The 22,002-nt window shown below is 49.6% G+C and overlaps 1 long non-coding RNA gene across 1 annotated transcript in view; it reads left to right on the top strand.

The window, feature by feature from the left end:
- LOC135901749 (uncharacterized) overlaps positions 1–22,002 on the top strand; it is a 275,089-nt gene that overhangs the window by 44,641 nt on the left and 208,446 nt on the right. The gene's annotated exons all lie outside the window — the stretch shown is intronic.

Here is a 22,002-nt window from a genome sequence, read left to right on the forward strand (position 1 = left end):
ACGAGACGGTGCGCACCATGCGCGCCTTGCACGGTTCGGTGCCGTTGTTGTAGAAGTTGGCCAGGACCGTCTTGTGGTGGTCGAACCGAGAACCCCAGGCGTGCTCGGCGTACGCAGCGCTCGCGATCACGTGGCACGCCGACGGAGACCCGTCCCCGCCGGTGGTCGGCAGGTTCTCGCTGATGACGCTGGGCACGTGTCCGCGGGACGTCGTCTCGAACCAGAGGTTGATCTCGTTCCTCGTGCGTTCGGGCCTGGCGTCGGCCAGCAGTGCGCGGATGGACACGTAGAAGTTCTCGCGCAGTGCCTTGCTCGAGGCGTTCTGGAGCTGGTCCACGGAGGTCACGTACAGGGCGCTGATGAACTGCACGCGCTGCTGTTTTCCGCGGGCCCTCAGCGTGCGTATTAGGTTCTTGAAGAAGCCCTGGACTCGGTCGCCGGGAACGGGTAGCTCTGCGCAGCGCAGCACGCTTTCGAGCTGCTCCCTAGTGGTGCCCTTGCTGCCGAACCACACGCTGACCAGCAGCCAGTAGAGGTGACTGGGCGAGAAGGAAAGGTTCTGCTGGCGCGGGAGATAGCGCAGCAGCCGATGGGCGAAGCTGTTGATGGCAAAGACTACGTGCTCCAGCGCTTGCGGTTCGAGCAGCGGACCGGTCGCGCCCAGATCCAGCTCCTGGGTGCCGATGGACTGCGACCGGCGTTCGTCGTCGTCACCTTCCTCGAGAGAACCGGACACGCTGCCTGCCGACGCAGGTTCCGGGAGGTAGATCTCGGGGGCCCCGTCAGTCGCCGGAGTTTGAGCCATCTTCCCTAAGGGGCTAAGTCAGAAAAAGCGAAGACCAGAAGCTGGAACGCTTGCTTGCTTTGCTTGCTACGTAGCTTCTTTTGCTCGTGCCAGCGCACGAGTCACGTTTAAGGCTCACGCACTGTCTTCTTTCTCTTCACCAAACACGCTACATTGTCATACCGGGAAAGTAGCGACGGAAATATATTTCTTGATCACACGAAGAAAAAATACTGAAGATTGTGTTTGGTGGCTTACGAAATGTTTTCACTTCTGTAGCCAACTAAGAAAACTATCCTTATCCGCAAGTAGCTGTGTACGTCCGGTGCTGGTAATTAATCACCAACACATATTTACATAATGTGGGCTGTCTTCTACTGAATCCTGTCCGTTGGTACGTGGTCGTTGTTATTTTTGCGATTCTCATCTCATAATAGCAATGACAGTGGCATAAATTTAATTTGCGCTGGCGGCAACTATGAAACCGACGATAGTGGGCCAGTGGAAGAAAACTGTGGAATTTTTCTAATTGATTTCAGAAGAGATAGAAATAAAGCTGCTTAATTAAAGGCGAATACAGATTTCCGCCATACACGAAGAATTAAGATGCCCGACAAGTGGTTTCGCTGTCATAAACGTATGCAAAGCTTCTCTCTGCAGGACCTGAATAAAGTTGATTTCCTTCCTTCCTTCCTTCTCTCTACACAGGTCTGCACTGGTTCCCTCGCAATTATGCTCATTCCTTGGCGAATAGGGGACGATCTGCAACTTCTTGTCTCGTAGGCGTTCTTCTGCGATAAGAAAGATTACCAGAAATGCCGCTTCGTAATATTGGCCTAGATGTATAAGTGCCTGTGATCTTATCTTTCGGAGCCTCTATTTTTGCGTTCAGAAACAAATGTTTGCTTGGCAATCCAAAATTAGCTTACTGAATATAATCGATTATGCCATGCAAGACTGAGAGTCCCCCTTCCCCGCCATAGCCTTTCTGTTGTTTATTTATTTATTATTCTTAGTTTCTTTGCTTATTTCATTCATGAAATTTCTTCTGATCGCTTCTTACTCACAAAGAACTTACTTTCCGAGTTCAAACATTGAAACTGGCAGTTACCTCGTATTTGTCTGCTTAACCACCCAACTTATGGGGGATCTCCCACTGTAAGTATGTGCGACGACAGCGGCAATGACGACGACGACTATGACAAAAACCTTCTGCCGGCGGGCGTGTGGTCACCTACATGGCACTCTGCATGCCCTAGGGGAAAGAATGAGGGATTACTTTCCGAGTTCAAACATAGAAATTTAGGGCCCAACTGAGAAATAGAAAGGGTGAAGAAAGGAAGAATGTGTGATAAAGGTAGACTTCATATTTTATATGCAAAATGACGTTCGACTTGCTACATTCAAGATGTAGGCCACGTGAAAAGGGAGTTTGGTTATTCTAATGTGTATATATAGCATTCTATAAAGTTTATCAAGCAAGCAAATATCGCGAAGATGAAGTAAGCAACGAGATTAAAGCCTGCCGTTGCCTACAAGGGCAAGAATCGGACCTAATGTGCTTCTCAGCGCAAGAAGTGTGTGTGACTAATTTTGTCCGTTTGGCTCTTAAAGAAGAAAGAAACAGAAAAGAAAAAAGTTAGCCAATTTTTATATATTGACTCTTTTCGCGGTGATCCAGTGGGTGCTACCATGTTTGATCACGTGGTGACGCGTCCATTGCTTGCCTCCACTGCCTCCGTTGCCTCCGCGTTTACAATGGGTGTGTATATATGACGCAGGTGGGGCTTAGCAAACCTCTGTTTCGGGAAATATCGTAGACGCTGACTGGGTGGACGGCACGAAGCTTTGGCCACGGCTTCAGAGGACGTGCAAAAGCGCTTTGGAAGCTGATTAAGATATGTCCAAACGGCGCGAGTAGCGTATATGGTGTTTGCTTTAAAAGCGAGGCTAAATATGTATTCCAAGCTATCCAAACTTTACGCTCATGAATTGAACCAGGGTTAGTGTGTTTTTCTCTTCGTTCCTTATTTGGGAAATACTTTGAAGCAGCGGCTCGTCATATTTCTGGCTCATTGAATTTCCTTGATGCGGTCACTATCTGTTTAGTTCTGCCTAATCGCTCGCGGGTGTGCTCAGTTCCGATAGATTTGTTTTTGCTGCGCGCAAGGCTTGAAACGTAGCCGTTTTGTGCATTGTAATACCTTGTAACATGGTTGTATTATCGCTAGTAACTCTCTTACTCTTGTGGACTGTCACGAAGCATTCAGCTTCGACCATTCGTGCGCTATCGGTGTAGTCCGTCGTTTGCTGTGCGCATATGGTGCGTATGTATTCAAGTGTGTGCCCATTCACTTATTAACGCGTTGGCGATAGAGCGGGCGTAAGATTCAGTGCCAATTGGGGTAGATGTGTGTAGATACTGTGCGGGCGAAGCGTACTGTGACAGAAAGCGGCGCTACTCCCTTTGTAATTGTTTAATGAGCGATACTCACTCTTGCCGACGTTCCGGGGCTGAAACACTTTCTTTAAACACAATGCTGGCGGATGAGCAAATTTCTGTATCCTCGAAGAAAGCCGTACATCTCGAAGTGTTGGTAACACGTACGAACAGTCGTAGCAACGGTCGGCGAACTTGGCTACACAGATTCGTTCCATTCCTTAATATGTCAGTTAATATTTTTGCAGCCAACTACTGCACACGTCTTTAATCCACATGATTCGATCCGGCATGATTGTAGCACAGTGCATCAGTGAAAAACTCCGTTGCAATTCCGACAGCTGATCGCACAGACGGACGGTGGAAGCGGTAACATTTTCGTTTTCGTGATCTGGGTGGCTGAGGCCGCGTGCGGTGCTCTGCCGAAAGCGCCATCTCGTTTCTTTAGAACGAACTGAAAAGGGTCAATAGGCAGGGAATTCCAACAGAATATGCCCAACCGTTTCGATGTCACTAAAACTGTCGCAATAGGTCAGGACGCGTATCTTTGGAGACACTGTTTCCACACTAAATGGATACAACAAGCCACCTGGCATAACACGGAGGAAACCCTGGGCAGTGACCACTGCATACTTTTCACCACATTGAACGTTACGTGTGAACGCCACGCGATAATAAAGACAACACTCGCAGATTGGACAGCTTTTCCCAAAGAGTGAGCGGATGACTCCTCAGCGGGTATTACGAATCTCCAACAGTGGGTGCGAGAGCTCGAGCAAGACGTAGACAGACATTCAAAATAGATCACACTCACCACAAACATACCGGCCCTAGACCCCCCCACCTACTTCACCTGTGGGAAGCACGTCGATGCCTTGTTAGGAGATAGAAGCGCCAAAAACATAATCGCAAATTGAAACTACGTATAGCGAAACTCACGGAAACCGCGGAATATTATGCTGGGGATCTCACCCGTCACAACTGGCGACAACTATGCGACAAGTTGCAGGGAACTCTTAGCACGGCCAACACATGGTCGCTGCTATGCCATCTTCTTGACCCCACGCAAAGCAAAGCAGTTAGCCAGCAAACAATCCAACGTATCCTCCACAACCATTTGGGTTCTGATGACGTCCTGGAGGAGTTTCGGGAGCGGTACATAAGCGATTTCAAACCTGCACAGGGAAAACGTCCCGCGTACAGCGGGGGCGACAACCACGAGCTTGACAAGCCGATCACTATCTCTGAGGTGCAACGAGCAATCAATGAAACCACACGAAACGCCACCCCAGGCAAGGACCGAATAAATAAGAAGCTCCTACGTAATTTGGATTACGGGTCCATTCAATCTCTTACTGATCTCTTTAATCATCAGTGGGAAGCGGGTATGGTACCAGCGTATTGGAAGCACGCGGACATCGTACTCATACCTAAGCCAGGCAAACCCTCCAGCTTAGAAAACATGAAACCAGTATCACTGACTTCATGCCTAGAGAAGCTTCTGGAACACATCATTCTTAATCAACTTCAATCTTATTTAGAATCCAACGACTTCTTTCCCGAAACAATGTTCGGATTCCGGCCCCACGTTTCTACCCACGACATCCTTGTTCCGCCGAAGGAACAAGTCCTTGAACACATCTCCCCACACAACACGGGAGCGATTATAGCACTCGACCTCAAAGGCGCTTTCGACAATGTGGTTCACTATACCATCCTTACAAACCTAAGTCTCACGAACTATGGTCGTAATACTTACAATTATATATGCGCTTTTCTAAGCAACCGCAGGGGCACAATAGGCATTGGCTCATTCAGAATCCCGACGTTACCTACCCACAACAAAGGAACCCCACAACGTGCCGTTCTATCTCTCACTCTTTTCAACATTGCTATGATGAAATTACCTGACAAACTCAACGCAATACCAGGAATCAGGCATGCAATATGTGTTGATGGTATCGCTATGTGGACCACCACTGGTTCCGAAGGAGAGCAACAAGAAGCCCTACAACAAGCGACCGACGTCCTCCAGCAACACGCACAAACAAGTAGTCTCCGATGCTCCCCCGAAAAGTCGGAACTATTAGTCGTTCGACAGAAATCACGAAGAAAACTCAATGAAATACCCTACATCACACACACCCTCGATGGCAAAGAAATGCCCACAGTAAACTGCGTCCGCATCCTCGACCTCCACATACAACAGGGCGGCTGAGGCGAATACAGCATCCAGCGTCTAAAGCAGACCCCCTTCCAAATCATGATAATGGTCAGCCGCATCAACACCAAACAATACGGATTGAAAGAAGACGACATAACACAGCTCGTCCAGGCCCTGACAATCAGCCGCATCACCTACGCTGCCCCGTACCTACTCCTCACTCCCAAAGAGAAAGATCAATCAGACATACTTCTGCGGAACGCTTACAAGCAAGCGCTCGGCCTACCACCGGGATCAGCCACACGCAAGCTCGAACCCCTAGGAGTCCATAACACAATAAGAGAAATCTTAGACGCCCACCTCACAAGCCAGCGAGCACGCCTAGCCCTCACACCAGCAGGAAGAACGGTCCTAGCGCGTCTAGGCTACCCACACGCGCCAAATGCCACGACCAAGCATTCTATCTGGCCACCAACATACGGGAGCCATCAAGGTAGCCTTTGTCCCCCAGAAGCATGCACCCGGAACATCATGCCGGTCGCCGCCAAGCTCGCACGAAGCTCTCCCACTGTGTCCATTCTTCAATGAGGTTGGGGAGAGTTGCGGGGCACCCCGCGAGCATATGTCTGATTCCAATGATGCCATTACAATCGTTGCAGTCCATCCTAATCTCCCTCTCTGGATATATTTTATTAATGCTGTCGTGCTTCCTGGACACCACAAGAGAGGGATACGGCGGCATCTATGGAGCTCGTACCTTTACAATACAACGCCATACTACAACATCACAGATTGAACAGACGGCAATACCCACCTCCACACAAGACTGTCACGCGAAGAAGCCGTAGCATGGCGACAGTTACAAACCAACACATATCCCCATTTAAGCAGACTACACGCAATACACCCTACACTATACTCGCACAAATGTCCCCTTTGTAATGACTACGCCTCCCTATATCGCACCACATGGGCGTGCCCCAACATAAAGGCAGCCCCGCAAATACCCAACCCCGCACATGAGCAGTGGGAGGCCGTGCTGACTAGCTCGGACCCTCGTCACCAGCAGCAACTGGAGCGGCGGGCTCGGGAGACAGCAAGAGCCGCAGGAGCTCTGCACTGAGGGCGCCTCCCCGCAAAAGCAGAAAGACAGCTGCTTGTCTTTTTTTTTTTCAATAAATGTTTTTCCTCCTCCTTCTCCTTCTGTCACAATAGAAATTAGTAAATTGTCGAAGTCGCTACAAATAACATAGATTTATTAATACAGCGTTCGGGCGAAGACGATGATAGTCTCTTGCCACCGGGGAAGTTGGCGCGGAAGTTTCAATCTCAAAACCGGGTCCACCGAGCGAAGGAACGTACGCTGGTGAATTGATTGGGTCCAGATATGTTTCCTTCCTGCACGAGGATGACATTGGTGGTAGCGGTGACATTGGTGGTGCATCCGCCAGATTTTGTGTTTTGGCTTTCGGCAGAGCTCGTGTAAGGTGTATAGTGCGTAAATACAAAAATGGCATGATATTAAACTTCTGATCTTTGCGGTGCAAAGGTCCGAAGGTAAGGTTGTGCGTTTACATAGTATGAAAATAAAACAATTGCACAAATCGCCGCTCGTGGTAAAGCAGTTAGTAAACCGCGTTTCAGAAGCGTCCCTTCACATATGTTCCGACGTGTTCCAACATAAATACATTGTGTTCGCTGGATCTGCATTTCTTTTGGGTGCGTGCGTGTGTATGTTCGTGCTTTGTGTCCTTGGCCGTTGTCATCAACGGCACACAGAGTATGAAAACTTGCTGTCTTACGTCATGCTTTCAGATGTCATTTTTATACGACGATATATAATCCTCGGAGAATAAAATATTTCCATGTATAAAAATCTCATTCACTTCGATGCAACGTTCTGCGAAATGTTCTGTGGCGTGAAATCAATATGCAACGTGCAACCTACATACGTGTCTGGAGTGTGTTTTATACGCCCTGTTACAAAAAAAAAAGACCGTTGAAGTTTACGAGGGACGTTAAACTATCGCCGTATACGTATACGTTATAAGCGCATAACTGCTTTATTTCAATGAATGAGACAGAAAAGGACAACCTACCTTTTAAAGTGCAAACTGCGTTTCAGGTTTTTCTTTTCTCTTTGAATCGCGGAAAAAGAACGACGCAGTTAGGTTACTGTAATCAGCTAGGATGCTTCCGGTGTTTGACTTGGCGTGCACTTTCACTATGGCGCTTTCTCTTCATTTACTTACAGCACCCGTGTGCTCGCGATTAAGCTCTCACGCCCGCCGACACACACAGAAAACTGAGCTAAGCAGTGGTTGCTTTTATCTTTCGGTGAGGCGGCCACAGCGGCTCTTTAGAGATTGTTGAAGAAACTACTGGTATAAGAAAAAAACAACAACCTTTAATAACTCAAGAAAAGGAGACAGCGGTGGAGCTACTTTTCGTAGCGGTTTAGTTATGAGTGGTCAAAGGAAGCAAAAGTTCAGAGAAGAGAGAAGAAGCAAATACGAGGTGAAAGAGATAGCGAGGACGAGTGAAAGAAGAAAGAGTCGGTTCGCGGAAGGTTCCGAAGACGCGATACTGCAGGCCGTGGCGCCTTTAACGATTTTTCGGTACGCCGACGTTGCCGAATATCGAACATACAGAAGAATAAAAATAAGGAGGTGGGTATAAATTCTACAGGTCGGGGTTGAATTCGCGCCGGTTGAAGCAAAGGAATAAAAGGAACGCAGTTCTTGAGTTGAATACAGCTTATCTGTTCTCCGCACGATACACGGATCGGTGGAAGACATGTATGGGAAGGATTCCCTCCTGAATGGAAAAGCCGAAATCTGTGCGCGCAATTTTACTATACTTGAGGCACGAAGACCAAACTCCTTGAGCTCTTCCCCCTGCTGCTTGAGGGACGTCGAGGGCCTCCTCCCATTATGCCTGAAGCACGCTACTGGGCACGCACGCTGACGGGGGAAAAAAAGAAAGAAAAAACATTTCCGACTACGAGTGCAATAAAGATAGCTGACCAGGTTCGTCCGCAGAAAGCCAGCGAGATCTCGGGACTGCAGCTCAGGGTTATTCGCCGCACGTAGGCACGTTAATTCGCTCAACTTTGGGGTCATCCTCTCAGTCGTTCGCGCCTCTCTTCTGACATGTTGTTTTCGCGTGCTTTATTTCTTTCCTCCTATCTTCATTCTGCTCACGACTTCCCTAGCAAGAAGAAAGACGGAGCTCTCTCTTTCGCCGCAATCTTCTCATTACAAGTTACAGCCACGCGTGGACGGTTTTAATTAACTTAAAGAGGCCGGGCCACGAAATGAGACCGAGCGCACTTAGGTGTTAATACTGCTCAGCTCGCCCGCGCTTACAGCGCCCTCGCGCGGCGGTGGGTCCCTTGCGCAATTCTCCAATTAATCAGTGTCTCCGCCTTGCTGGATTCGCGCTGACGAGACACGCAAGATTAAACTTGCGCGAATATCTTCGGTGCGAGCCGTGGCTTAGGTGAGAGCGCGTCTCGAAGGAACGAGACAGGCGGTGCTATATGCGGGCACATACCACGCAGCCGGTTCAAACGAAGGCCGATCTACTGCGGCGTGCAGAATGTCGTACGAAGAATATATTTTGATTACGAGATTCTCCAGGGAAACTCTTGCACGTAAAATGAGTTGTGTTCTATAATGGTACAGCTCTTGTGCGACTCAACAAGGAGCGCGCGCGCACACACACACACACACACACACACACACACACGCACACGCACACGCGCACGCACACGCGCACGCACACGCGCACACGCACACACGCGCACACGCGCACACGCGCACACGCACACGCACACACGCGCACACACGCACGCACGCACGCACGCACACACGCACGCACACGCGCACACGCACGCACGCACACCTTTTGACTGCAGTAATCCAGTTACTTGTATGCGAGTCGTTTTTGATACCAAGAAGTTATTTGACTTTAAATGCGAAGCATTTCTTTGCCAAGTCAGCGCCAAGGTCAAACGCGAGGCCGTCCAAGGTCACAGAGTTTGTCGCCGATGCGCGCGCACCCTCCTACGCAGCCACTCGCACAGCGCTACTGGCAGAGGAGGCGCCCACGGGGCCTCCTGTTGTGTTCTACTCATGTAGGAACGACCAATCGCCACGTTGTAATCTTGCGTGAAACGGCTGGCGTAGAAATCATGCCATTGCCATCATACGATCGTCAACAGCGTGGTTGTCGTCGTGTTGATGTCGTCGCATAGACGTACGCTCGACCCGCCGTGGTTGCTCAGTGGCTGTGGTGCTGAGCACGAGGTCGCGGGATCGAATCCCGGCCACGGCGACCGCATATCGATGGGGGCGAAATGCGAAAACACCCGTCTGCTTAGATTTAGGTGCACGTTAGAGAACCCCAGGTGGTCGAAATTTCCGGAGCCCTCCACTACGGCGTGCCTCATAATCAGAAAGTGGTTTTGGCACGTAAAACCCTGTAATTTTAAAAGACGTGCGCTCGCGACCCACGCACCCAACTAGTCAACTTACAGGAACGCGTTAGTACCCCTAGTATCGTTTTGCGAAACCCCAAACAATGCTGCATGGTCAGGTACCTGCGGGGAATGCTTCTCATTCCAGATTCCCACTCTGCGTGGGATCTGCAAGACTTCTTTTTCCTGTCTTTGTGATTAATCGATGCACACAATAATGTTAAATTGTACTGGATCTGCTGTTAACTGGATTTTCCCAGAATTTACTGTAGATTCACAGAGAAAGCACATTGCGGCTTCTGTTATTGTTCTTTGTGGTTCGAGTGTGCTGTGTAGTAAACTTCTTTATAACGGTGAATAGTTTTAAGTTGACGCCAAATTTGTTTTTTATTCACCAATTTTCAGCGCACAAATAAATGGCGACACTTCTAAGTACGCGCGTCGCTGAATTCAGACAACTTTCGGCAACACTCACCATGCGTAATCAGTGAATAACTACATTTACATTTTAAGCAATTATTTTTTCCAAGAACGTTCGCATTGTAGTAAAGAGGAGGCCAATTGAGGCTTTATTGTTGTGTAAGAAATTCTGCGATCAGGAAATAAGCTTCAAGAATGGCAAAATTATAATCCATAGGGACATTCCAATACACAGGGACGACGCTTCCGTAAATGCATGTACTGCCCGCCATTCCTGTACAACTTGAACAGCAGTACCGTTGTCGCAAATAGACGCAAGTGCCACTGGGTTTCTATTCTCGTATTTTCAGTATGAATAACTTAAGCGATGTGGCTTTGTTACAGCTGCTACAACCAGATGTCATTATTATTCGGTCTTAAATGAAGTTGCTGAGACGCATCAGTGCCTTATTCTTCGCATAAAGCTCACCTTGATTGCCGTCAGGAAGCGCGCCTAGCTTTTAGTTAGAAATAGCCCGAAAGGACAGCTGAGAAACTTAAGTGCATCCATCCGACTACAGAATAATTAAAGTTGTAATTTCGGTAATAGAAGAGGCGCAGAATAATGCGGTTCGCTATTCTATGAAGTCCTAGCTATACTCTGCAGAATTTCGGGAAGTTACAAACATTAACGGCTAAAAAAAAAAGAAAAAGAAAGGAAAAGCTCGATGCGATCGTCACGCTTCATTGATGCTCTATACAAAAACACGCATTTCTGCCTACTCTCATGTACTTTAGAAAAAAAGCGAACTTGGTGACGTTAGGAAACAGAACTATAAGTACACAATATTGGAGCGTTCCAGCAGTCCTGCAATCCATCATCGCTAGCGAGACACTATCCAAGGCTTCTCATGTTGACCGAAGGGATGCCTAGAGTTCCTCGCGTAGACTTATTTCGAAGAACGAATACGCAACGAACGACAGCCTTCAAAAGGAGAGAGAGAAAGAAAAAAAGTAAAAGAGATAGATAGATAGATAGATAGATAGATAGATAGATAGATAGATAGATAGATAGATAGATAGATAGATAGATAGATAGATAGATAGATAGATAGATAGATAGATAGATAGATAGAGAGAGAGAGAAGAAAACGCTCGCACGCGCCTCTCTCTTCCTTTTTACTCTCGCGTACCCACTGACGCGGCGTTCCAGCTCGGAGCGTTTTTTTTTATTTTCTTCATTTCTCCAGCGGGATCGACCTAAAACAGCAGTACGAGAGCAGCCGGCTATCAGACTTCAGTGCGAAGCCGGGAACTGCTGTAGTATCGCCAACAAAGCACTTTCCTTCGCTACTCAATCTTTTTTCCGGTGCGCTGCCCGCTTACGTCTCTTTATCCCTGTCCGTCTATAAGGCGAGTGACTGAGACCAAACGACGCAACCTCGGCAACCGTTCTCGGCCGATTGAGAAAAATGAAGCCGCGACAAATCGAAAGCAATATGCGACCGACCACGTCGCGGTCACCGTTGTGCGCGCAGCCAGCGGTAACGGGCAACAGAAAAAAACGTTCGCGACCCACGTGGCACGCCACAGGCAAGCGGGATGCGAGGTTTTCTCGTGGAGAGCAGCCTGCATCCCTCGGGTGCGACCCCCCTCTCCCACCCAGGGGAGCGAGCCAACGGCGCTTGAACTCGTTGTCATTGCGGGACACTTGCGAGAGTGAGCGCAAAGAAACGAGCACCTAGTGCGAGCTCCTTCCGGCATTGGTTGGGAGCTGGGGCGGATAGTCGAGCTCGCTCGCGAACGCGTACGAACAATACACGCACAAACTCAATAGCACAAACACGCATGCACGAAGCAGGAGAAACTTGGTCGTTGCCGAAGCATGCCCGAAGGCTTCTCTGGTTTAAAGAATAATGAAACGCAGGAAGAAGGTGAGAAAGAAGAAGAAAAAGAAAAAGCTGGAAACCACTGGCTACCTTTGGGCCGGGGCGCCCGGTCTAAATGACGGCTTGGCGCCGCTACCGCAACCACGCCGCCGAGCAAGGAAGGTGGAGCCAGGGAATGCCAGGAACTCTGCCACCACAGAGAAAGAGATTAATGAGTTGCTGCACTTTCCTTTATACCACGGCCCGCCGGCCCGGATCTCGTGGGTTCACACAGAGACGCGCGGTTTGGTCTCCCTTCGCTCTAGTCCTCCGGGAAACAGCGAGAGAGATAAAAAAACAATGTGGTAGAAAGACCAACATCACGTGCTTGTGGACAGCCGACTGGTCTCGAGAGTCTCGCTTCATTCACTGTGAGCCTTCTTATCTGCCTTCTTTCTCTCTTTTTTCCCCACTTTTTACACACGCCCCCTGTGTATGAGTCAAAAGCGTCCAGGTTATTTCATATTGCTTCTTATTTCATTGTTTTTTTTTTGGTACTCCACAGCCGATACATCAATATAACGCTTCCCTGCTTTCCAGTTAGCCGCGTTTGTGCGTAGTTTGTATGAAAATTTTCTCTGCATTACACGATAGAGACGTGATGGACTGAAAAAAAAAGAAACGCGCATATTCGTTCACCCTCTTTCGCAGCCTCTCTCTACTTCGTTTATCTGCTGGCCATTGTTCTTGCCTTCCAGGATCCCTGCCGCCATCCCCCCAACGAACCCATCTGTCAGCGTATGGAAGCTCGACAACGTCAGCACCGCGTGTCTGCGTTTATTCCAACACAGCTTTCCTTAGACGTCTTCTTGCTACGCGTATACATTGGGGCGTGCTATCTCGCGTATCCGGCCCTCCAGCTTCTTTCCCCGAAATTCTTTCCCGCGATGACATCTCGCAGCTTTCGAGAGAAGAGTTAGGGCACCGCGCTCACTGCAAGAATGCTCGCGGCGGCAGCAGACGGCAGTGCGGCACCTTGGCAAACGAAGACCTACTGCATGCGTGCACTGTGTACGTCGTTGCACGCGAGTGCGCCTTTTTTCTGTTCGTTTTTGTGTTCGCTTTTGTGTTCGCTTTTGTGTTCGCTTTCGTGTTCGCTTTCGTGTTCGCTTTCGTGTTCGCTTTTGTGTTCGCTTTTGTGTTCGCTTTTGTGTTCGCTTTTGTGTGTCTGCGAGCGAACGAACCCTGACGCGGGAGGGACCGAGCGATAAGAGAGGCTGGCGGGGGAATAAAACGTTCGGAGAGTACACGCGTTTCCCCCTCCTAGTCGCGGAAAGGGAGAGACGGGGAATAGCGCGAAGACCTGGCGCTGGAGAAAAAAAACGGGAAGCAGGGAGAGCCTGCCGCGCGGGGAAAGTGCAGGGCGCGGGCACATTGTACGCGCGTATATGTACCGCGAGTTATATCTCGTGTTTGTTATGTACCGACCCAAATGACTCCAACCCGGCCCCGGTGAATCTTGCAGTTGCTCCGTCGCCAATCCTGCGGGCGCAGCGAGCGTAGGTAGGCGATGTGCGTGCGTGTAGATGGAACCCTGATGGCTAACAAAGATTTGGATCATGGGGAGAATCGTGTTACCCCCCCCCCCCCCCCCCCTCCCTTCCTTCATAAACACAAAAAAAGAGAAAGAATGACGGTCTAAAGAATGCCTAGAAACAAAAGAAAGCGAGCTATGACTGCGTTTGAATCGTAGAAAAAATGTTTTTTTTTTTTTTACCGTTCCCTCATTGCCTCGCAGCATGCACTCCCAACGCCACATGGGGAGCCGTAGAGCTAGGGCGCAACACATGAATCAAAGCTGATCCGACGACAAGGAGGCGGTCTTCACCGACGCAGCCCGTTATCGAGACAGGAAGAGTTTCGTGGCGGAATTTACCAGCCACCGAGGCAACCAGCTCACGAGCGTCGCCGTGAACACGACACATGCCGAAGCGGCAGAGGAAGCGGCCAATAGCACTGGCCCTCGCACAGACCAAAGCCACATACGTGATCCCAATTCGCAATTTTGCAAACGGGCGCATCTCGCAAGAGGCGTACCACATACTCAGCGACATCCCACGCACCAGGGAGACGAGTGCGATAACCGAAGGCACTTGCTATATATCCCGGCACCCACCCGATTGAACACCCCAAACGAAGCGGCTCAGCGCGTTGCTCGAGGCCTCACTCACCGAGCATCATCGGGGGAAGAAGAGCCCCCGCGGGGCACTCCAAACGTCTGGGCGTGGGAGCATCGTATGACCAGGCCCCACGACATGACGACGCGCTACCAATTACAGAGACGCGTACACCCATCCCCTCACGCTAAACTAGACAGGACGCAAGCGGTACACTACAGACAATTGCAAACGGATTCTTACAGAAACCCAAAACTTATGCACGCCATGTATGCAGATAGTGTGCCGAGTTTGCAACGCTTATTCCGATGTAATGGGAGGTGTCAGGACTTATTGGACAACTCGGACAGCGCCGATTCCTCCGTCTCTTCCAACGCCAGCATCCGCTCACGCTGGAAGACCGCACTGCTCAGCACGAGCCTGAAAGCACAACTCTGGGCTGTGAGCCGGGGGAGCCGCTTCGAGACAGGGCCTAGGAACCGGGTCCGCGGCGGGTGGCCAGACCCACTGAAAAGACGCCGGACTCGAATCTTTTGATTTGGCAATAAAGCTTACGCTCTTCGTCTTCTTTATCCTTCCGGAAAAAGAATTCATTGCGTAACACAACGGTAAGAAGGGGAGGTACGGTGGGGGGAGAAACAGGACGGAGCCGTCGTGAGATAAAAAGCTGGCGCGCTTTCATGTGCGCGTTGTGCGAGCTCGCGAGATGTGGATGTGTCCCAAAATGTGCGTGGGATTGGGGGGAGGTTTCCCAATCGTCCACCCTTCGTCCTTTTGTTCTTTCCTAAAGCTCCACAAAGCGAGTTATAGGTAGCCGTATGCTGCTTCGAATCGCTATTATATATCTATGCGTACCTCAGAACAGGCGTGCTTTGCACACTCGCCGCCGCCTGAGAATCCGAGGAGCGTTCTTGAGCAATAGGACTCGGGGAGAAGCGCGTGGGCCGTACGAGGCGAGCTCAGATAGACTGCGCGAACATGTGCGCGCGTACCGGCTCTCTGTCTCCCGCGTCGAGAGCAGAGTGGCGACCACCTTCGCATTGTGAAAATTTCCCGGAGCTGCAAGTATGGGCCTCGGTTACGAGTTGCCACTTTCATGTTGAAAGTTGCGACATCTTGGAGACGATGGCGCCGCGTACGACAAGCCTTGATACAGAGGCGAGCACCCCTCGGTGAACACGCGTGCACTCGGGTGTCCACGCCAAACGCGGCATGCGCAAGGGTATTTTCGAACGCGCTGGAGCTTTTTGAAGGAGCAACATCACGAAGGCTACGTCTGCTGCGTGCGAAATGCCAATCACGCTTTTAGTTTGGCGTATGCGCAATACGTTTTGGCACACGAACATACATAGTGTATGCGAGTGCTCGTGTCCTGATGATGTTTAGGGTTTCTGAAACAACACCTTGGTGATGTTGATGCAAAATCGCTAGACATTTCGGCATCTGGCTTTTCGAAGAGCTACTTCAAGTAAATCCGCCATGTATTACTCCAATATGAACACCTGAATGTCTGCAACCTTGAAAGAAAAAAAAAAATATATATATATATATAAGGCCACTGAAGGCTCACTGTTTCCAGAGTCTTAAGACGAGGCCTACTGGGAGGTCAGCACGCAGTCCAATCGACGGCAAGCTCTGACACGTGCGTGCAGTGGTTGAAGGTTTTGTATTAATGGCTGTGTCAACCTATTTCTCTTTCCCATGACACATTACTGACTAACATTACCGATACGTTTCTTGCTACGTGTCTGCTGCAAAATTGTTATATCGCTATGGGCTTCCATAGCTATACCAGGGATTTGACATACGCCGCAATCGAAGCCTGTTAATAAATTTTGAAGATTAAGTTCGTACGCGACCTGCCACATTGCTATGGTGACTTGCTCACCCCCAACTTTGTTGAACCATGGTGCTCGAAAGGAAAACCACTCTTTTCGTGAGGGAAAAGGTGGAGGAGGGGAGGTGAAGGGGTCCGCGCATAACTTCAAGAGCGCTTGTTTGAAAAATTTTATAGGATACTGACTTAACTCTGACAGGTGCACGAATTACGCCCACCTAATCGTCTCGTTGTGCGCTGAACGTATGTACTGACTGTCAGATGTCGCCCGTCTTACCTGGCGAACGAGCCAAATTTACTGCTGTCAAAACTGCATTAGGTGCATTTGGCACATTAGGCCTAACTTTTTATTGTACTGCATCGGTGATGCAATCTCTGACTCACTCAGGGGCGACAAAGCGCCCTGAAGCCCACAGAAGAAAACCTGCGGTTACATTCTTTCAAGTTTCTCTTTTGTTGTTGTATTTGGGTCCTGCATATTACTCTTCGGCGATCGCTGCCTGTAAAGCTGCATATCTGGGCCCACTTCCTTCGTGACAGCCACTAAAAGACGACTATGAGCCCCTTCTCAAAGAAGCGGAGAGAGAGCGGCGGAGGGCGAAAAAAACGAGACAGAATGGAGAGAGGAAAAACATTGTGTATGTACCTTTGTAATGATACAGCGTCGAGTAGACAACGAATAATAATAGAAAAAAAATGAGCGCACCTATAACATCCTGATGCTCCTTTGCCGACCACGAGCGTAGACGAGATATCTGCGTTCCGTCAGAGATAAGAGCAACAAAGGTCTTCACGTTCGGTGACATGCAACCCAGCACGCGCAAGTGGGGCAAAAATGCGGCCAAATAAAACAGCTAAAGGCGTTTGGTAAATGACAAAGAAAGAAAAAGAGAAAAAAAAAAAGGAAATAGTGGGAAATCTAGCGGAACTCGGCAGGGGAAGCGAGAAAAGTTGGCACTCGCTGTGGTTTGGTGCGTCACGCTCCACGCGAGCGCAGTTCCGATGCAGCCTGCAAAGCTCCCTCAGAGTCAATTGTGGCCTCAGAAGAGTTGCCGCGGACTTTCACAGGAAGGATGCGGTCGCGTCGGTGCGCGTAATCAGGCTCTTCTGTCGCCGGATGAATGCACTTCGGGGAGTTCTCCTTTATGGACTGGATCGTCCTGGACTCACTTGCGAGAAACCTTATGCACACTTTCTTTCACGCCATCTTATTTTCAAACAGCAGCCATATGTTTGATGTGCAGTCACGCGTGGTTTTAGCGCTACGCCTTTCATACAAGAGCGGAGGAAAACATTCATTTTTAGGACTCATAGCAGGCGGTATATGCGCAGAGACAGCAGAGCGAGTAGGGTCAATCGAGTCTTAAAATTTAGTGCACTCTTCTGAGCAGGAAATATTTATCGGAAAACAAGGCATGATAACGCCCCTCTAAGGTGCCAGCGTTTCGAGAAAATGATATTTTTTTTTTTACAAGCTCAAATCTTGTCAAAATATGCGGACAGAATGTCTTCGAAGTAAGCTGAATTCATCCCCAGGCTAGGTATGCAGCACATAAATGATACATTGAAACTGAAACTTTCTGAATAAATACTGCATTGCATCAATGAGCTTAGCTTTGTGCTTATAGACCTCTGGAAAAAGGCTTCTTAATGGAAAGCTGGTTCGTATGCTTCGCGGAGAAGCGTCCCGGTCTGAGCTCCAGCTGGCTGCTCCGGGGCCAGTACAGCATCGGTCTCCTGCCTGTTCTCCTTTGGGGTCCCGCTGCGGCTTTCCGAGAAGGAACCGCTTGGGGCAAGAGTGGGACTAGCTCCCATAACTTTCAAAGTGGAGCTTTCTGAGCCCCATTCTGCGGTTTTGGAAGGTGCTCTTCATCAAACCTCCATCACCCCCGCAGACGTACACTGACGCCTATACGCCGTGGTCCCACAACTCTGGAAAGTCGCGACACCAGGTATCGGCCTCGTATAGTGACTAGTTCGGAACCAAATCCTGCACCTGTTACGCCCCCTTAACATTTATGTTTGTTTAATCAGCCCCAGTAGAACTGTGGCTCTTAACTAAAGGTTGTGCGCAACATGTATTCTTAGTTCCCTCACGTGATTTGTGACGCATGTGCATAATAGCAAGCAATTTAACCGCGCGGACATCATCAGCGCGGGGACTTTCGGCACTTGCAACGGCAGTTGCGTTTCGCAAAGGACAAAAAAAAAAGGTACTACGAACTATTAAGCGATCATAAAGAGGCAATTGACATCACCAGACGTATGTAATCTCTCTCTCAGTTGTAAATGGCGCCTCCCCGGAAGATACAGACAGCTGCGGAATAATAAGAAAAGAAACTAACCGAAACCATGGACACGCCGTAATCTGTAAATAAAGAGACCTGCACATCTGCATACCATGTGTTGTTTTTCAATGCACCCTTCTCCAAAATTAAGAAAGCTTCGCTTACATGGACATGCAACGGGGTTGTGTTCTGCCTATTTTTTTTTTTGTCGTAGGTGCACGCTTCTATCCGACGATAGATGTAGTCGAGTAGAGGTCCACATAATGAAAAAGTGAAAAAGGAAGTGTTGATTGGAATAAAGGTCACGCTTATGTATTTAAGTTTGCAGAATGAGACAGGAATACTATTTAATGGATACTCGAGATGTTTTCCTGACGGTCAGCCTAGCATGCTACCCTAGATGGCGAAGGGTATACCTATGAAATGAACGTATTCCCACATAGTACTCACGCACACAACATACACTAGCACACACAGTAGCAAGTAACTAAAGCGGCCGGTCGAGGCCAGTGTCCCTGAGGAAGGCTGCACGCCTTCGTTATTTTATGAACATTTAATTCCGTTCTGTAGTTTTCTTATACCTGATCGGAAAGAGACGGTGTTAATTAGAAAGTAGATATATCGACAACAAAACTAATACCATCTGAAATCGTGCTTCGTGGTGCCATTGGAGATAGCGTAACAAACTTTGGCAGTTCACACATAACTGTTCTGCTACAGTGAGCCACTGAACTGTTGCGTAAGCCTACACAGCACCCTTTCTCGCTTCCCCCTATACACGCAGTCTCTTTGCACGTCCTGCGAAGCGTGCTTTGCTGCATATAGACAAAGCTCGCGGTGAAAAGAAACACGTCTGGTATATTGCAGTTCGCGAGGCTGGAGCATTGACGGCCTACCTGAATTACAACACGTAGCCGAAACTTTAGGCAATCAGCTAGGGCTACTACCTGAACAAGACTTCGATCCTAATATCACCGTGGCCGCTGGGATCTGCCCTGTTTCACCCAGGCCCGAGGTTCTGCTTCGGCAAAAACGTCCCAAGTGTATGTGCAGTTACTGCGGCTGTCCTCCTCCCACTCTTTAATGGACAGTTCTAGCCTGCCTATATGCATACAGGACTATATGCGATACCATATAGTCCTAAGGTGTCACACAGCCACTAAGCCGATGCGGCTTAATAACCGGAGTTGGGACCGCACGATGGGAATGCAGCGTAGCCGCCATACCTCTAGGAAGTGCTCCGCAATTTGTGAAGCTCTCTAAATCACTGAACTGGATGAGGTGGTCAAGGTGACCCGGCCGAAATTCGCTATGCGTCATTCGATGTTTACGCTCACGAAGTGCTCCAGCTCGGGGCGGAACCGCGGAGTCCCGGTTCCGGCTCCGAGTTCAAACGCAATACGTCTTCTGCCCAAAAGTGTCCGCATATAAGAAAGTGGGCTGGGGCCTCCGCTTCTAACAACTGCAATCCACTTTACCTCGCCCCATCCACCATGTCGCCATTCTCCGGCGTCGGATGGACCGCGGCGCCACGGGCAACCAGCAATGCTCGCGTGAAAGAAAGCTATCAATTTCCGCAACAACGGCGCCCGCTTACGAAATTTACGGCGCCCTCCGGAGCACGCGCGTCCGCTACCACCGCCGCCGCCGCATAGGCGGACACCTTATTACCTGCGCTCCCCTTCGTCTCGTAAATTACGCGGTTGCTCTGGCGTACAAAGCTGTGGCTCGCGCGGACCGCGGCTTACTTCGCTGGCTGTGACCGGCGTGCACGGACGCACGGAAGATGTAGAACGGCACGCGCCGCTTTCGGAGCACTAACGTCGTGATCAACGGCGGGCCCGGTGGAGGAGAGACTCCGAGCGCTTTGCCAGCCGTGGACGGCTCGTTCATCATCGAAGGCACGCAAATGAACTTTTTACGGCGGCGAATTTGCGTCCGCTCGTATAGAGTAGCTGCGGCTGTAGCGGCGCTCAAGAGTTTCCGGCAGTACGTTTTCCTCGAAAGTGGCAACAACGCTTTTGCGTGAACTGGTAGCGAGTGGCAATATACCCGCTGTAGTGCGTGCTAATTTGTAAACCCATTTTTTTTTTGTCGCGCAGCACGTTATACCACGTGTAACAGAGGCGAAATTGGGCGCAGGATTCCGTTGTGTTCGTCGACAAGCTCAAAACAGAGCAAGGCTTGCAGCTCTTATCGTGTCCTGGAAAGTAAAAAAAAAAAAAGAATTATCAATCACCGCGCGGCCTTTAGCAGACGACGCTTCACGTATACTTGTAGCGTTATTTGCTTTTGCGTTGAAAATTAAGCCTGTACCGCTCGCCTGCATGCTTAGCTGCGCGCTTGACTGCTTACCGGTGTCGGCTGCTAACCGCATTTTGTTTTCCGAAGATCGCTGGTTGCTTATTCGGTGGTGCAAGCCTCTTTACCTGCTTTCTTTCTCACGACGGCTTCTTATATATGTATAGAGTTCGCGGCTACTGCGTCGTCGACGCTTGATGAATGCGTAATAAAGTTGCGCCACGTGGCGAAGGGCTATGCAAAATAAGCAACGGCCGAAATGCAGCGCCATCGCGAGCTCCTTGTTGAGTGATGACGTGAGCGCTGCGTGCGCTGATGCGACTTTGAGTGGCCTTCCGCATTGCTCGCCGAGAGAACCAGGAAGTTGGTTTCAAGCAAGCTGAAGCGTGAGAAAAAAAATTGTACAAAGTCACCTAAATTAGGCACGAATTTCTCGCCGCCATTGGAACCAGCTGCTTCAGCTATGGAGCTTCTGAGTTGCAATTTAAATTCGCCGCCCCGCAGGACGGCTACATATTAAGTGGAATCATAATGAAACCACCTTGGCCGTGTTTTATTTTAATACATGTTGAACAAGATTAGGAATTGTTAATGCGGACTTTGCCTTCCAGCAGCGCAGTTGTTTTTCGAAGTCGAGCTTTTACACTGCAGGCAGCCATTAGACGGGGCGCCGAATTTCTGCCTTGACGCGTTTTCTTCCGCGCACTCATTAAGAAGGGCTCTGGCGACTGCGTAATGAGAAACAAAGTTTACATTGTCGCTCCTGAGCGCTCGGGAAGCAGCTAGTTTAATATGAAAACGTTCGTGGCTCCCAATATAGCGAGAAAGCCCAACCCTCCTTCTCCACCATAGCGCGCCCACAAACGCATTTCGGCTCGGAGTTCTTTCTGAACTCCGGCGAGCGTGGGATAGCGCCATGCGTCGACCTAAGAGCTCACTGCATTTCACTCAAGCTTCGAGTCCTGAACAAAAAAAAAAAAATCGCGTCTACATAATTTGCGGACATAATTTGCGTCTACATAAACACGCGGACAGAGAGCAACGCTGCGACACATGCTCTGGGAATGTGCCAGCAACAACGGTAATCAAACCAGCTCCGTTCGCGACGCGTCCATAATCGCGGCCGTTGCCAGAGTTGGAGAACGCTCGAGCTCGCTTCTTTCCGACGCCGCCCCGGATGCGGGAGTCGCCGGGGACGTTCTCCGTAGGCGTCGCCGCCGCTGGGAGGCGGCTATCAAAAGTTCAGAGCTGGCAGACCAGCTCT

The sequence above is a fragment of the Dermacentor albipictus genome, chromosome 1 (assembly GCF_038994185.2).
Source record: "Dermacentor albipictus isolate Rhodes 1998 colony chromosome 1, USDA_Dalb.pri_finalv2, whole genome shotgun sequence".
NCBI classification, from domain to species: domain Eukaryota; kingdom Metazoa; phylum Arthropoda; class Arachnida; order Ixodida; family Ixodidae; genus Dermacentor; species Dermacentor albipictus.